Source organism: Corvus brachyrhynchos, unplaced genomic scaffold (assembly GCF_000691975.1).
Source record: "Corvus brachyrhynchos isolate BGI_N302 unplaced genomic scaffold, ASM69197v1 scaffold3, whole genome shotgun sequence".
NCBI classification, from domain to species: domain Eukaryota; kingdom Metazoa; phylum Chordata; class Aves; order Passeriformes; family Corvidae; genus Corvus; species Corvus brachyrhynchos.
Window position 1 is genome coordinate 8,966,334 of NW_008237619.1, and position 16,739 is coordinate 8,983,072.

Consider the following 16,739-nt stretch of genomic DNA (forward strand, 5'->3'; position numbering starts at 1 on the left):
GTTACAAATATCCTCATGCCAATTAACCTGCTTTTTTTAACCATCTCTGGTTGTCTCTTCTACTTTCTAAATATCCCTTTTTCCCTAGAGGAAAGTTGAAAGAAGGTACTGTGGGGTTAGTGAGAACATGCATATTGCAGCAGCTTTTGGTAGAAACTTCTTCTAATGAGTGAAACATTTCCACTTTCCTGCCACCTGAAATCAGAATTTCTAGCTGCAGAGATGGATCTCTGCATGACTGGTTCTGTCTTGAGAAACACTGGCTATTGGTAATAGCACCATATTCCTGTGCTGCCAGACTGGGCCCTGAAACCAAAGAGTGTTGATTTCAGTACAGCAGACAGTGCATCTCCATTGTTTTCACTGGGATGTTGCCCAGCATATAAAAGCCCAGATGAATATTGACAAAGTTCATTCTTTCTGTCATAAAAGAGGAGTGGTGATGACCCTGGAGGATTAAAAGGAGCAGCATACATGTTGTAGGGCAGTGGTTTGCTTTGGGATCTAAGCTGCTTGGAAACTGCTCTCCAGTATTCCCTGCATGTTATTAGTGGTGATGTAGAGGTTAAACACTATGTTTCCACTTTGGGAAAAGCTACACCTTAGAGGAGATGTTCAGAAGAAAGGTACCATGTCAAACCTTTGAGTCACTAGTGAACTCAGTCTTTGGAAGCGTCCGGTCCAGCTAGCAGAGCACTCAGCAAAGCAATGTGCATGTGGGTTCTTACCTCAGGTTGTTCCTGAAATGAGCTGGCTTGTATCTGGTCCCACCTTCCTTGCTTTTTTTAAGTTGGTCGTGTTGCAAACTATTTGTGCTCAGATGGCTTTGTTAAAGTAGATGCAATAATTTGGTTCATTGAATGTTGTCTTTGTGCCACCTTCTTTTAAGAGAGTTTTCTCCTAGGGGTGTACTGAAAAGCAACTTTGTTTTGCCTGGCTCTGTTTTGCCTCAACCTCTTTTATCCTCTGTCTCCCCTTCTTTGATATCCAGATCAAACTTCTTCTAGGGAACTCCCTCAGTCACAAGGATGTTTCTGTCTATGTTCCTGCCCATTGATCACCTGACCTCCCCAGCAAGTGGGAATCAGCATGTTGTTGCTTTTAGTTTAGTAACACAATCATCTTTATCATCCAGAGACCTTCCAGATCAGATGCACACCTGAGAAGGAATTGCTGTCTTGGCTAGGGGCTAGATACAGGGTATAAATTTAGTTCTCAATCATTAACTCAAATCCACTGACGTTAGTTATGGCTGTAGAAGTCTTCTTTCTTTCTGATGACCACTTGGTGCTTCATGCATGTTGAATGAATGATCTTCCTTCTCCTTCTTCTGGTAAATTAATGCTAGTTCTTTGGAGCATGTGTGGTGGGTCCCAGCAGCAGCAGCAGCATGAGCTTTCTGAAAAAGGCCTGAGTCTTTTGGTAAGCTGATTTCCTAGTCCTAGGTCTGCTGTGTGCAGAGGGCTGGGAAAATGCACACTGAGAGTACAAGACTGTACTACTGATCTCAGTAAGACAAACATGGCGTTGTTAATGGCTCTGCTATTATCAGACAGATGTCTACGTAATAACCTTCCAAAGTCCGACTTTTTTCTCTTCTGCTGGAGATGTAGATAATGATAGAAGAATAGTGATCCAGCTACTAGCTCCTCAAATAAACGTAGTACAGGTACTCTGAGCAGGTGGCAGTCTTTGGCAATAATGTTTTCCATCTTTTGCAAGTTTCCTCGTGCATTGCCATGGAAGGTCTTTGTGTGTGTTCTGCTGTTGTGGGGGTGGTGCCTGACCTTCCAGGACACAACTTCTAATGATGCCAGAGACCCTTCCTAGGCAGAACCTCTAAACTGGATGGGCCTTGCCCTTTCTTGCTTGTTGTTCAAGTATGACAACCTTTTTGACTACCTCTAATTTCTGCTGCCTGTACTATGTGCTTAAAATGTGGTAACCTAGGGGAAATCACTGGCAGGACATGGATATGTTAAAGAAGCAAGACTTTTTTTGCCTTCATTTGAGAAAGCATATACATGTGTATGTCTAGCCTCAAAAATTCAGGGGAAGTGTTTTGCTAGCAGTCTTAGCAAGCTCCTATAATAAGGCTTCTGGGGGGATTTTGTAGACCTTTTTTATTATTAGGTGATCTTAGCAATGCAAAGCTCTGCAAATCACACCGAAAGGACACAGTGTGCAATTACAGATGCAGAAATGTACAGCAGAAGTGTGACTGCTGAAGTCTGAACATATAACTACAAAGATCTAAGCTGTACTGTTTTTCCAGAGATGTTATTTAGCTGCCTTCCCACCAATCTTCAATTTTCACTTGCATAAAAATAAAGCCACAGTTGAGGAGGGTTCTGTCACTGTGGGAGCGCAGTCAGTCACCTGAGCAGCCACAGCGTGTGCAATCCTGTGCCCGTATCTCGTAACAGTGACCTAAGGCCAGGCATACCAGAGGAAGATAGGCTATGAAATAGGAGCCAAAGGTAAGGACAGAGGTATATCATACAACTTTGTTAGATTTCCTGGACTGACTATGGCCAGAACACTCCAGTAAGTAAAAATTTCTGGGTGGAAAAGTGGCTGTTGTGCGAATGACATCACAGATTTGCAAGATAGGATTTTCCTCGTAAGTGCTAAAATTGGTGCTCCAGTTTGGGTGTCTGACATGAAATATGACACCTGTTTAAATGGGTGTACTTTGGCTTTTCATCTAACATGGAAAAGATAAATGTGCTGGAGACTACTGAATTTGTGGTGCTTTGTTGTTTTAGTTACAGTCTGAACAAATGCATTCCGAACGTCAAAGAGTACTTAACCCTGGATTTTTGAGAGAGATTGATCATCTGAGCATGTCATTCATATAGTCCACTGAGTTGGAGGGGACAGAAATGGGGGTTTGGTTTTGAGGATTTTCTGTTTGTTTCCTGGAAAGCTGTTGAGTTGATGGCTCCCTGTGGTTCCATGTGGTTCAAAACAAAACCAGCTCAGTGTTCTCACAGATCCCTCCTTCTCACTTTTTTAAAAGCAGATCCTCAGGTGTTCTACAGAGTCAGAGTTACAACAACTTAATGCTATCTGTAGATGTGCCCCCAGGTCTCCTGGTATGCAGTAGTTTTCTGAATATTCCATCAGAGGCTGTCTAGAGTAAAAAGAATATAAATTTAAAATGTTGAATAGAAGTAGGAAAAGAATCCCTTAGGGCTTATTTTACACAGGGAAATGAACTGGTAGAACTATAGCAGAATAATTATAATTATACCACTGTGGCCTAGCCATAAATGAGATGGAGTAATTGTATCAGAGGCATCTTACTTTTATTCTCAAATACAGTGCTCACATAGGGAGCTATTCTGCTAGTGCTGCAGCAGATGATTATTATTATCATTATTGTTGTTATTTATTAACCAGCATTTAATTTAGCACTTTTTTCCCCCCACAGATTTCAAAATGCTTGAAAATTAAATCTGTATCATCATTCCTGTTTGAAGTACCACTGTTGTCCTTCAGGCCAGTTTATATGAACTCTTAAAAAAAAAAAAAAATCTTAACGCTTTCTTTATTCATCATAAAATTGAAAAGAAAAAAATAGGCACATACCCAAGTATTTTTCCCTTGCAGATCACCTTAAATATATGTAACTAAGAGCCAAAAAAGATAGGTTTTATTCCTGGCTCTGCTACCGACTCCCTGTATGTGACCTTGGCCAAGTTATTTTACTTTTACAAATGAGAATAATAGTGCTGACCTTGCAGAGGTATTATGAGGCTTTATTTCTAAAGCTTGAAAAACCTTTTGAGATCTTAAAGTGGAAGGAGATAGCAAAGTTCAAAGTACAACTATTATTAAACGCATTTATCATATGGGTTGGATACAAATGTTTCAGCCATCTGATCTCAGTCGTTTTCATTTTTAAACTTCAAAGCCTAATTGAGATTTAGTTTCTGTAAGTTTCACTGATTGCTTAATTTCCAGTGTGTGGGTGATACTGTACATTGTCTTTTCCCTTCCCACAACCCTGCAGAACACAACTGTGGCCAGCCTCTGTCCATTGCTCTTGCCTCTTGGCCCTTCACCAATAGATGGGAACTGATGTGGCAGAGCTGACAAGATCAAGTGTTGTTAGGTCACTGATCTCTGCACTGAAGAATTTAATTAGACTTATCTTCTTGAGCCCTCAATGGCCTAATTGTTGCTGGGACTCTTGAATCTTTGTGAGAGACTGAGTTGCAATCTTTGCAGGGCAATACTTATGATACCTTATCTTCACTCCTAAAAAAAACCCACATCCCTTTTGTTTATTTTCTGAACACTGGGAAGGGATTCCATAATGGCACCTCATTACCATCTGTAGCTTTTGCCTGCTGGTTTCCATCTTTAATGGGCTCTGAGGCTGGAGGCCTTCCCTCTGCCTTCCAAAGCAAATACCGCACAGTGGGTCTTTTTCCTAGTAGAACTTTCTATTTCAAGTGTCAAGCCTATCTTATACATCAGGAGATGCTGGGGGGGAAAAAAGGCTATACATCTTTTACTTGAGGCAATGTACTTTACATGTTTCCTTAGCAAAGTAATGTTTAAGTGAACAGTGCCTGGTAAGTTAGAAACACAGCCCCTCTGCAGAGACCCATTGGTGGTTCCTACAGAACAAACAAAATGTAACTCTCAGTCATAAAATCCTAGCATGGCTTAGGTTGGAAGGGACCTTTAAAGGCATCTAGCCCAACCCTGCAACGAGCAGGGACACCTTCCACTAGGCCAAGTTGCTCAGAGGCCTGTCCAACCTGCCCCTGAGTGTTTCCATGGATGGCAGCACTCTTTGTGCCCACCAAATTGCTGGTGGAGACAATTTGCTCCCTTTGCTTACTTCAGGATAAAAGGAGCTTGTGGAGTTCTGTTTAAATGAAGCTTTCTTTGTGCTGATTTATCTTCCAGCCAAAGTCCAATACTGCTTGTACCTGAACAAACAGAAAGGCAATTATTAAAAGTTGAAGGTCTTGGATTTTGGCTGCACTGTTTGCTCTGCTGCGTCCTGAAGACACTAACTTTATTTGAAAGATGAGGGAAAAGTAGGGAACGATTGTTGGCATTATGATATTTAATAAGGTTTATAATAGCGATGATCCTCCATGAAAACAGTTGTTATCATAGTTAATGTCCGCTTTGTCAGTGTGTTAACCTTCCTTGGCTTTGCCTCGGGCCATTAAATGACCAATCATTTGTTAAACACCTGGGAGCAACCTATTTCAGGGGGAATATTATGGAGTTCATTTGCTAAGTGAAGCACTTGAAATAGCACGTATGCGTCGGTTGCTACCACTTCCGCATGTGGACCTGTCCCAGCTCTCACACGCGTGAACTTGGCCATAGACACAGTTCTCCATCCTCACATGTGTCCTCATTTATGCTCTGGCATCCACTGATTCATGTCTTCTCATGGTAAACCTGATTCCAGGTCATACAAAGGGGATTGGAAGAGGGAAGATATGTGTTTGTGATTTGGTCTGAAAAATTGGGAGAGTCATACACACAGGGCTTTTTCTCAGCTTTTTGTTATTTCTGCTTTTTCTGCATTTCAGTTTCCTTTGTTATTTTTCCTAAAACAGTTGTGTTTTCACCTAACTTTCAGCAGAACAGTCACTTGGATGCATTCTAAATGATCCCCAAAGAACTACTTTAGTATTGTCACTCCTCCTACTTTGACTTGCTCTTTTCCCCAGAGATTGACTCATTTCTAATATTTTTTTTACCCTGTGGTGCTAACTTTCCTTGTTATCTTTCATGACAACTGAACATAAGTCTTAGTCTTCTGCCTTAGCTTGACAGTTACTTTTACCACCTCTTCTATTGTCTTCCACTGTTCCTTTGCTTTACTCAAGCAGCTGAAGTTAAGTCTGTCACTTTTCCAAGTGAATAAATGATCCATGGGAGGGATCTAAATGCTTCTTCCCCACTGAGGAATTTGTGCTGTCATATAGCATTGGGAGCTGTAGCACCACCACAGCACTCACTCTTTATCTCATATTCCTGTAGGGTCAGCACGCCCAGACTGGTTTCCTCCAGGCCAAGGATTCCACTACATACCAGAATAGTCATTCGTTGTGGGAAATGCAGACCCCTTTGTGTGCCCCTTTGCATCTTTATTTTTGCTTGTAAAATTTTACATAAAAATATTCAACTTTATGCCCTTTATCACTGTATGTTGGGAGTGTAAATCTCTTGTATCAATTTCAGAAAGATTTACAGTTTTATGTATAAAATCCTGTGTGAATTCTTCTGCTGATAACCCCTGGTTGCATTTTAGTCTTTAAAAGTTCCCTAAGGCAGGGATCATGTCTTTCCGAGTGTCTGGAAAGCAGCTAGGACATAGCAGTACTTCTTCATGCAAACATTAAAAAAAAAAAAACAAACCAAAAAAACCCCAAACCCAACCTTCTGCCTTATCATTAGGATTGCAAAGGTTATAGTGGAAGCTCTCCCTGTTGAATATTGAAATCTATTTGAAAATATAATGCTAGACAGCATGCTATGGCAGGAAAAGCAAGAGGGTGTACCAGAGTCCCTGGCACCCCTTTTCTCTAAAAGGAAATGGTACCTTGTGCTTCAGATATGTAGACACAGGTGCTTTTTATGCTTCCTTAGCAATTCAGAAATTAAAATGGAGAAAAAAGGTTCTCCTTTAGTGACAGCCACTCTTAATTGCACCTCTCTATCTCAGTATGGATTTTGTTCCTATTTAAGGGCTCCCCTGCTTTCCTTGCCTTCTTTCTGGCATGGTAAAGTGCTCTCACGCGCTGCTTGGACACTCCCAAGCGCTGCTCGCTGCAGGTGTCAGTCTGACAGTTTATGAGAGCACTTCATAATCCCATAAAGAGAGAGGAGAGCACTTGGCGATGCACAGCCAGAGATGCTGCTTAGCTCCATGTGCTCTTCACATGCAAATGAGGGAGGCTGCTTTCACTACACAGGCCCTTCAAGGCACACAGAAGTGCAAACATTTTCAGAGTCTGTATCTGGTAAGCAAACATCCTTAACTTTCCACAAGTGCATCTCCCTTGTCTTCCTATCAAATAAAAAAGCAAGGAAACTAAGTAACTAAATAAATAGTTATTAGGAATAGTTATGTTGACAAAGCTAAATTAACTAAATAGCTAAATAACAAGATTTCCATCTTGTCCTTCCATGAGATCCCTACCATAGCAGAAAAGATCCAGAAGAGAAGAGCATGCATGAGCAGAAGTTCACTTGAAAAGCTGGGTATCCAAGGAACCAGGGCATAATGAGCTTTGAAAGCATGTGGTTTTAAAACACAGTAGGCCTAAGCCTTATGTATTTGATTCATAGGGCATTAGGATGCACTGGTCCCTGTTGTCTTCACTTTTTAAAAATTGGAAAGATTATTTCTTTTTTCTTTAAAAACACAGCCAGAGACAAAAAAACCCCAAACAAGCTAGGGGTGTGGTTCTTAGCTTCAGAAATCAGTGAGTTAGAAGTAGAAGCAGCATTGCTTATTAGAAGACTTGGTATCATGACTGTCTTTAGGACAGTTACTTATAGCACAAATAGCAAGGGGATGAAATATTCAAATTGCAATTCCTTCTTGCCTCTTTTCTACATTTAATTTACTTTTAATATAATTATTCATTACTTAACATAGCCAAACATTATTTACCTAAATGTCTGTGGTATAAAATGTGTTTATCCAAAGTGAGGTTGTGACACTCAGTTGTTTCTGACAAGTTAAACAGTACTCTGTTCTGCAGAACCTTTTACTAATATGCCTTATTGTGACCTCCCCTTCCTGTCAGATAAATAAAGGAACGTGAGAGTATGTTTTTAGATGCTGCCCTGCCTATCTCTAGGTTTATAAAGCACTGCTGCTGGAATTTTGGGCAATGCAATGACCTGCTTGCTCACTAGCCACACACACAGCATTCTCTTGCCTAAAAATGGAAGGTATTTTTCACAAGCAGGAAAAGACAGTGGGAGAGGGGTTAAAAGTCAGAGGGCTCACTTTCTCTTCTTACTGATGTTAAGTGCAGGACACAAGCACGTCCTTTTGGAGCCTGTGGAGTTAGAGCACTGTCTTAGCAGCAAGGGATGGGAATCAGCCCCATGATGGGCTCAAGTTTTATAATTCTGAGATGTGTCCAGTTTTGGTAACGAGATTTCTCTGAGTGATGCAAGTTCCCACAGTTCTTGCCCCTAATTAGCATCATATAGAAACGAAGCCATTATAATTTGTACTTTTAAAATATGCAAGTGGCATATTAGCAACCGATACCACAGGTATCAGCCAATTTTCCCACAGCTCGTTCTGTGCAGGGCTTTAGGAGTTAAAATAGAGGCTGGGAAGCTGGGTAGCTTAAGGGATTGGTAATACAAGTATTACCAATAATACTTCTGTGTCACAGATGTGAATGCAGCCAAGGAAACGTTGTTAGCTGCTTCATTGTGGTGTCTCGGGAGAATATGTAGGTTTTGCATCAGTTCCTTGTTCTTGAATCAAGGAATGTTGAGACAAACACAAATCCTTCCACTGATTTTATTGACTTTGTGGCTTTGGCTAACCTCATGGGTATCTGTGCAAATTGCATATCCCCAGATTGTAAATTCTCTCTAGAAGAGAGTCTTGACAGAAGGACCAAGCCTGAGCTCTGATCTCTGGCTTGGACATGGTCCCCCTCTATCTACATTTGGATGTGTCTGTGGAATAAGGTATGGAAAGCAAATGTTGTTCCCTGTCCTGTGGTTTAATAGAGAATTTTCTGGGAGTGGTAATACAGCACATTAAAGCAAATAAACACTCCAAATCAAAACCACCAACAAAAATACCCTTTATAATAAATATCCATGTAAGTAGCACATATCTGAATTAACAGTTAGTTTGTTGCACCAGCCTATGTGTAATGTTCCTGTGTGTCATTCCTTTCCCTGCTGATTCTTAGCACCTTTTCATCCAAGGCTCTCAAAGTCACAGTGAAGCAGTAATGAATTAAGCTGCACAGTACCCCTGCTAGTTAGGTAAATGCCATTTCTGTTTCCACAGATGGGGGGGAAATGAGGCTCAAAGAGGTTAAGTGCTTCACCTAAGGTCATGCTCTAATGCATCATTGTCCTTTTCCTGCACCGTGAGGGCTCAGATCCCCCTGCCGGAAAAACTGCTCAGAACTGGTTTCTGACTCTGAGCACATCTGATTAATCCCATTCATACAGACAAAAAAATGAGAACTGGAATTATATTCTTGTCCTTCAGCTACCTAAAGCAGACTTCTTGAATTGAAATATAGGATGTTTTATTAGCTATCTGTAGTAGTGGTAATTAATTAAAGACATATTAATACCTCTCTATGGGTCTATCCCATATAGAGAAACATAATCTGTGTATTACATCTAGGTAGCAAGATACAGGTTAAAACTGTCTTACTGCTGCTGGTTCTAGGACACAGAAAAGGCCTCATGGTGGCTAGAAGCTTCCTGCTGCCTGTCTCTGGGTGTTTTAGGGGGTTGAGCAGCATTCCTGAACCTAGCAGCACTTTGTTTCTATATTGATTAAACTTTTACATGCACAGCCATCTTCCAAAATTTGTCATTCCTCTCCTTTCTCTTAGCCCCATGGTTTCGGGAAATGGCTGTCATCACTATCTTGATGATGAGGGCAAATGGCTGAAATGACAGAAACGTCATTCTGTTTGCAAACAAGATAAAAGGAAACCTGAAACTCAAAAGCACTTTCAACCATCAAGTGGAGAAAACTGTCACCAGATCAAGACTTGATGGTAAAAGATTCCATTCCTGTTCTTATTTTATATGCAGGCAGAGGCAGGAAACGATGAAGACTAGAAGAAGTAAGTTTCAGGATCCAACACCCACAATTCTCTAGAGGCTGGTAGTCTTCTTTTTTACGTATTTATTTTTTTCTTCTTTTTCACAAGAGTATGCAAAATGTGCGCATGATCATACTGTCTTCTACTCCCAAGTGGCTTCATGCCTGTTCTTAGCTCATGATCACAGACTCTGTATGAAAGCACAGAGCCTCTTAATATGAGAGCTCTAGGGGAGAAATCTGAGCTGATAAGACAAAATTTTGTCAGCTAGGTATCTTGTAAAGACTTTGTTTTTGGTGGAAAGATAAGACTGTCTTTAGAAATACTTTCCAAGAGCTTTGTTTTTGCTGCCTTGTTTTCCACCTCGTTGTGTCTCTGGCTGGTCAGTGGTGAGTGATTGCTGAGTTGTTGCCTTCTCCCACCTCTGTGCATAGTGTACCCGTGGCTCCCACCTCTCTGCTTTGGGGCTGTTAGGTACAGCAGGTTGCTGTGCCAGTCCTGGCATACAGACAAAGTACTTCACTCGTATTTGAGGCTGGGCGCAACTAATTGGAAGAAGATCACTTGTTCCTCACCTAATCAGAATGAAGGGAAGGAAGGAAAGGATGATACTCATCCTCTTGCTCTGCCTGTCAGAATATTTTATCCTGTCTCATGCATGTGATATATGCACATGGTGGTATTATTAATGTGCTCCTGACATTGCTGCTTCTGAAACTTGCTGGGGTGTGATTTGCTCTTTCCTTTAGGTATCTCTTTGACTAAAACTGTGTCCTTTTAACTTCCTCTACAAAACAGAATTCTGGAGTAAAGCTTAGAGGCCAGAAAGAGGAGGGTACAACAGCTTCTCCAACAGGGCTTGTTTTTACATTTTTGCAGAGTTGGGAGGAACAGCTGTGTGTTGTTCCTGCACTGGTGTTCTTACTCTTTCATATATACCTCTCTCTGTCAGGGCCAGTTGGAGAAGTGGGGACAAAAGAAGTCACATATGCTTTTTACATCTGCAGGTCACATATCATCAGTTACTTTTTGACAAGGTCAGGCAAGAATCCTGAGAAGAGTCAAACTCCATAATTAAACGCCTTCCCCCAGGTAGCTGATGTGTATTGAAGGACTTAGAAAATTACTGCAACAAACAAGGTTTCTCTTTCTGGCCCTCCAAGCAACAGTTTTCTTGTACAAATGAAGTAGCTTCATCAAAAAATCCCCAAGACTTCTCAAAATAGAAGATGAAGTGAAATAGTTGCAAGTCTTTAAATTACTTATACTGTAGGGTATAAAATTAACCCTTACACTTTACATAATATCTTTCTGATTGCCGATAATAATTCTTTTTGGCTGTTGAATGTTAGACTTTTTAAATAAAAACAGTCACTGTGAAGCACCTCAGGTTTTCCTGTCTAGCTGATACAAATGTGTGCTTGTCTTCAGGTACATGGATCTGTCCTTGCTTGTATGTATGTTCTGTTTTCTTATTAACACACAAACATAGGCAAAGATCCATGCCCCCTCTCCCTAATTTTTTGGGCTAGCGATTATTGTAAAAACACAGGAAGCTGTGATTTTTGCTTCTAGACACCAGACTCTGGTCTCTAGAGACTACAGTAATAAAGGCAGCAATGTTCTGACAGTGTTTGTGAAGCCAAAGATTGTAAAATGTCCACCTCTTGTCCGAGATGGCCTTTGTCCCAGGAGCTCAACACTAACTGGTGCCTTCATCTTTCAGGTTAAGTGCAAGCACAGGGTTACAGGCATGAAACTGCTTCCCATCCTCTAAAATTATGTTTTTGCTTTACATTCCTTAAGTACCTCTTCATTAGAAGTTGGCTGGAGGAATGAAGAAAGTTTCTGCAAATGTATATACACTCAGTTAATAGGATTTTTCTGAGCTGAAGTACTGAGAACTAAGTCCTTCACAAATGTATCCAAAGGACAACATGCTTAGACTCTGGAGCCCGAGGTTAGATACACAGCCCTTAAAGTAAATCAACAGATAATGTGTCCTCATTGAAGTTGATGGAAAATAGATAGCTAAGTTCTTTTGAACACTTGAACCTTAAGCAGTTGCAGCAAGGTGAGATCCTGGAGTGTGGGAAAACAGAGAAGCTGGAAGGTATGTTTTTATTATTTAGTCAAAGAGACATACAATAAGGGTAAAAATTCTTTTCTTCAGTACATAGAAGCAAAAAGTAAAGGCTCAGTAACATCAATTTTTTTGTTGTTTTTGTTTTTTCTTTACTAAAAAGATCATTCTCTTCTGCAGGCAGGGAAACTGAGGCAGTGATAAAGTCACTCATAAAACTCCTGACAGAATAAGAAACAGAATCCAAATTTACTAACTCTTATTACAGTGCTAGAAATGCATCTTCCATAAGAGTGCACAGACAGATTTTGGTATAGAGACAAGAATGGGAGGAATAAAGAATGTGTTTCCCTTACACTGGTTTTTCAGGTGCTGCTGACAAGCCTAGTAAATATTTTAAAGTTTTCTCCTCTTATGTAGACAATCTTGGAAAATCACCTGCTTATGTAAATCTCTTGGGCTAGAAACCTAAATTAACAACTGTGTTGGCTACTGGTGGAGGAAGATAAACAACAATGATTAATCAAGCTCAGGAAAATCAGACTGTGGTTCTGCGAGTCTCAGAGAAGTTGTAGAGTTTGTTTTGAGCCCTGGAAAGTGGTTCCAGCCCTCTCTGTACTAAACTAGACAGAATGTGTTTATTGACACCAGTCAAAGGCACGAGCTGAATGGAATTGCCCCACACCACAAATGACTGCCTTGGTGAGTGGAGCCAGGGTTGCCCCTGCCTTCCTCATTTTCCCCACAGATGTTGCAAGCCTAATCCCGTGGGAATCACTTCCCCTTCCTGGGACAGGAATGGTAAGGTGTCAGTTGTCACCCATTGGATGGCAACCTTCAGTTCCCTCTATGCTGTTGAGGAACTGGGAGCTAATTTTTCTGTTCACTGGGAGTGATCTGGGTTCCTGGGATATGGTGTAGGCTGTGCCAAGGTATTTGGTTTGGCCTTCACTAAATCATCACCTCTCCTGAGAAGCTATCAGTGGGTAGGGGTGTTAATCAAGAAGGATTTAGCTTTCAAGACATTGTTGTCAAACCTGCGCTTGAGCATTTACAAGGTCCTTCTGGCTGAGCTGTTGCTACATAATCTTAGAGTTGTGTATCTTCAACTTTTGCATTGTGGAATGAGAAATTCTGTGTGATTCCTTGTACATATGGTGACCTCACCATGTCTCCAGCATCATAAACTGTTGTGTAATCTCTACATCTTCTTCCACATTTGAAGTCTTATCTATCCAGAATCCCTCCCTGCTGATTGTTACTCATTCCTAAATTGCCAGGGAAGGACAAGACACAGATCAGGACAAAGAAAACGAAGGGTGAAGAGCCCTCTCTTGATTATTCTAGCCTCCATTCAACATCAGTGTGTAGAATGTGAGAGAAAAACCCTGAAAGATTATCAGTTTTGGTGGGACCATTCCTTTCTACAGGGCTTCAAAGTACAAATGAACAATAATGCGAAAAATTTTGCATCACGGACTCTTTTTTGCTGCTGGAAAATGTACAGTTGTGTATTGACCTGAAACACCCTGTATAAGAAGATGGCCCATTGAAAAGTTAAAAGACAGAATTTAGGTGGTATTCCCGAAATTTCTAGGAAGGCCTAGTTGTGTTGCTGTTTTAGCAGGAAGGATGATACTACATTCAGGGAGAAGTGTGAAAGAGGAGATATCAGCTGAGTGGTCTTCTTTTGGTGGTACATCAAGGGACATGATTTCCCCCTGAAGGGGAAATCTCAGCACATCACTTGGCATGTCACCGGTCCCAGCCAAGGAGGTTCCAGGGAAATAATCCTTACTTGGCATTTCAGTGACCCATGCACGTGAAATGGCCACGACTTTAGATGGAGGTGTAGGTTTTGCTTTTTAGATATTCAGCTCTGATTCAAACCTTTGAGCCCTTCAAGGGATTAATATCAGAAATAATGAAAAAAATGCTGCAAGCAGCAGAGACCTTATCCTTTATTATTTTGTTTTCATTTCCTTGTTAAAAATGCTAGCCTTGGATTTAAATTTTGAGGTTTGCTCATTTTAGAGGCTTTTAGGAGGGAATTATATTTTTCTAGTGCCTGATCAAGTGCCAGTACACATGGAGGAAAATCTACAGGTTTACTGAAAACAGCTCAGGTATTGTCAACAGAACATAAATAATTTATTCATGGCAACATTCAGAATGATCATAAAAACTTCCTTTAAAATTTCTTCCATTAGATTTTTTTTTTTTCTGTAAAATTGATTTAGAAGGATAATTGGGAATTCCCTTTAGATATCTTTGAATGCAGTTTTAATGATTGTTCTTGTTTAGAATGGCTTTTTATCTTGGAACTTTATTGAATGAGTTAATCTTGGGGGGAAAATGAAGACTGACCTAAAGCAGATTTTTAGAATGTTTGCTTAGGAAGAAATTTTGAGTATCGGTTTTCTGTTTTCGATTATTAACTCACATACCTGCCTGAAGATCTGGAAAAAAGAAATCTTTAGACTAAGATATCTATTACCTGTTATAGCTCTGCTCATTGTATTCACTTTTCTGTCCTGCTCAAGGCCATGTGTAAGCTCATGACATTCAAGGCTTGCTCATAAGTGATTTTCAGAGCAGCACCTTTCCACCGGTGAACCATGACAATGACAGTAGATGATGGCATTCTGGATGTGTGCTCTTCCTCTCAGTGCTCCAATGACATTAACCCTGTTGCAGATGGTCTGCATCCTGAATGGGCGCTGCATCCCAAACCAGCTTATTTGTGTCCCTGTGCCTTTGGGCTTGGCAGGAGAGTGGAACACTGTCTCCATAAACATCTCTGGTAAAGTGGGTCATTAATTTTTTAAGATATTTTTCTGTCAAAATAGCAATATTAAGGGATGTTTGTTTTCTTTCAGCAACTTCCTCCAGCTTGCAGAAAAATCTTTCTTTGGTTTTCAGCTTTTAAAGTTTTCCTGATAGATATACTCGCCACTTTAGGCAACAGAAAAAGTTAGAAAGAAAAATTCTTCTTTCACCTCTCTAACATTGCTGCTGTAAATTCTCTCTTTGCTGACATTAGGGCAATATTTTCATGCTGAGTGTCTGTGTACTGGTAGGGAAGGAGGGAGTGTGGGAATTTGAATATAGGTAGATGTTTTCAGAGGCATAAATGGAAAAAAAGACACCAGTTACTGCTGAAAGGCCATGCCTGGGATTGGTATTTAATTGCTACTTTAGCTTTTTAATTCCTTTTTTTAAACATCTCTGATGATGATGATTATATGCAAATAATGGTAGCTCCAGCACACTCTGCTATACCTCTTCTGATGTTTCAGGGATGATCAAAAGGAAAAACAGTGACAACTTTGGTCAGCAGAGACAACAAATTTGATTCAATTTTCTTGAAGGACAGACCCACGATAGAAAAAGGAGCATATTTTACACTTTTTTTTTTTTTTTTTTTCAGGATCTTTAACACTTTTTCAAATATTAATTTCCAGCTAATTGGGACATCTACCGCTGCCAGCAAGCTTATTTTGGGGATATTAATCATTTTCTCTACGGTCAGTGAGAGAAGGTGCAGAGCTGAGATCTCTGCTGCCTGCCCAAGGTTTGAGATCACCTATCAAGACTTTAGTCATGATGCAAGAAAGCATTTTTAATGCTCTTAATGTTGCTGGTTTTTCCACTCTCATTTGTGCTGATCTTTACAGAGCTCTTTCTCATTTGTTTGTATACCCATTTTTCTGTGTCTGTCTCTTTCTGTCTCAGTCTTTATCTCATTCTCCCATGCATTCTTTTTGGGTTTTGTCCACCTTGTGCTTCATCTTTGTCTTAACTTAGTCTCTATTCTTTCTCTCTTGTTTTTCCCTTTGTCAGTATATTTTTCTTTAGTCTTTTTTTTTTTTTGTGCATGCATCTGTCTCTTCCTCTGTGCTTTCCCTTCTCTACTCATCCTTTATCTCTTTCCCGCTCTTTCTCTTTTTTCCAATTCCATTAGCGAAAGTAGATAATAACTTGTGAATTCAAGTGGAACTTCATTTCTGAAACCGTACACTCGTGCTGGAACCCATTAAGCTCGATAGCGAGAAATGAGAGAAATCATAATTATCAGGCCAGTAAAATACATGAAACATAAAATTTGTCAGGGAAAGTAATTGAAATTATTGGAGCAGTTGGGTCCTGGTGCTGTGCAGACCCTCAGTGATAATGGAAAGGTTACGGGCAATGTTTAGCAATGCTGATGAGGCCCAAGGTGACTCAACACCACCACAGTCAGCAACTTTATGCTCTGCTTACATTAATTTGCTAATCCATCTTTGGAAATGGCCAGGCTGAGCAGCACATCGGGGTTCGCAGAACCCCTGCCAAAGAGCTGGTGCAGCCAATGTTGCAAAACTTTTGCTTTCGTTTTCCCATTACTTCACCTCCCTCTCATCTGCTCCTTTTCACATCTCTGTTTCTTTTCTCTTCTTTAGTCTTGCCATCCATTTCCCACTGGAGCCATTTTAGAGTCTGTCTGTACAGTCACAATATGTCGATTATTTAAAGCTTGTACCAAGGCAGTCCCATCCGTTTCCCTAGCATTCCCCTCTGGCTGTGCTTGCAAACTACCAGGGAAGTCCAGGAGCTGTGGCTGATGTTTCCATTCTCTCTTTGTGGGTGGGGAATCTAAATCAAAGGAAACTGAAGTTGTCAGGATCTGAGCTGGACACAATATATTTACATCTTTGGTTGCACTCTCTCTGTCTCTCAGCCCTTATTCATTCCTTGACTAAGGAGATTGCAAGGGCTGTGGCAGAGACAGCGCAGCTTTCAGTGTAACCAGCCAGGGGATTTGTGCCTATGCTAATTCAGTGTCTGCTGAGTATCCC

At 40.6% G+C, this 16,739-nt stretch overlaps 1 protein-coding gene across 2 annotated transcripts in view; it reads left to right on the plus strand.

The window, feature by feature from the left end:
• Nucleotides 1–16,739, plus strand: part of LSAMP (limbic system-associated membrane protein) — a 1,012,183-nt gene that overhangs the window by 414,898 nt on the left and 580,546 nt on the right. The window lies entirely within an intron of this gene.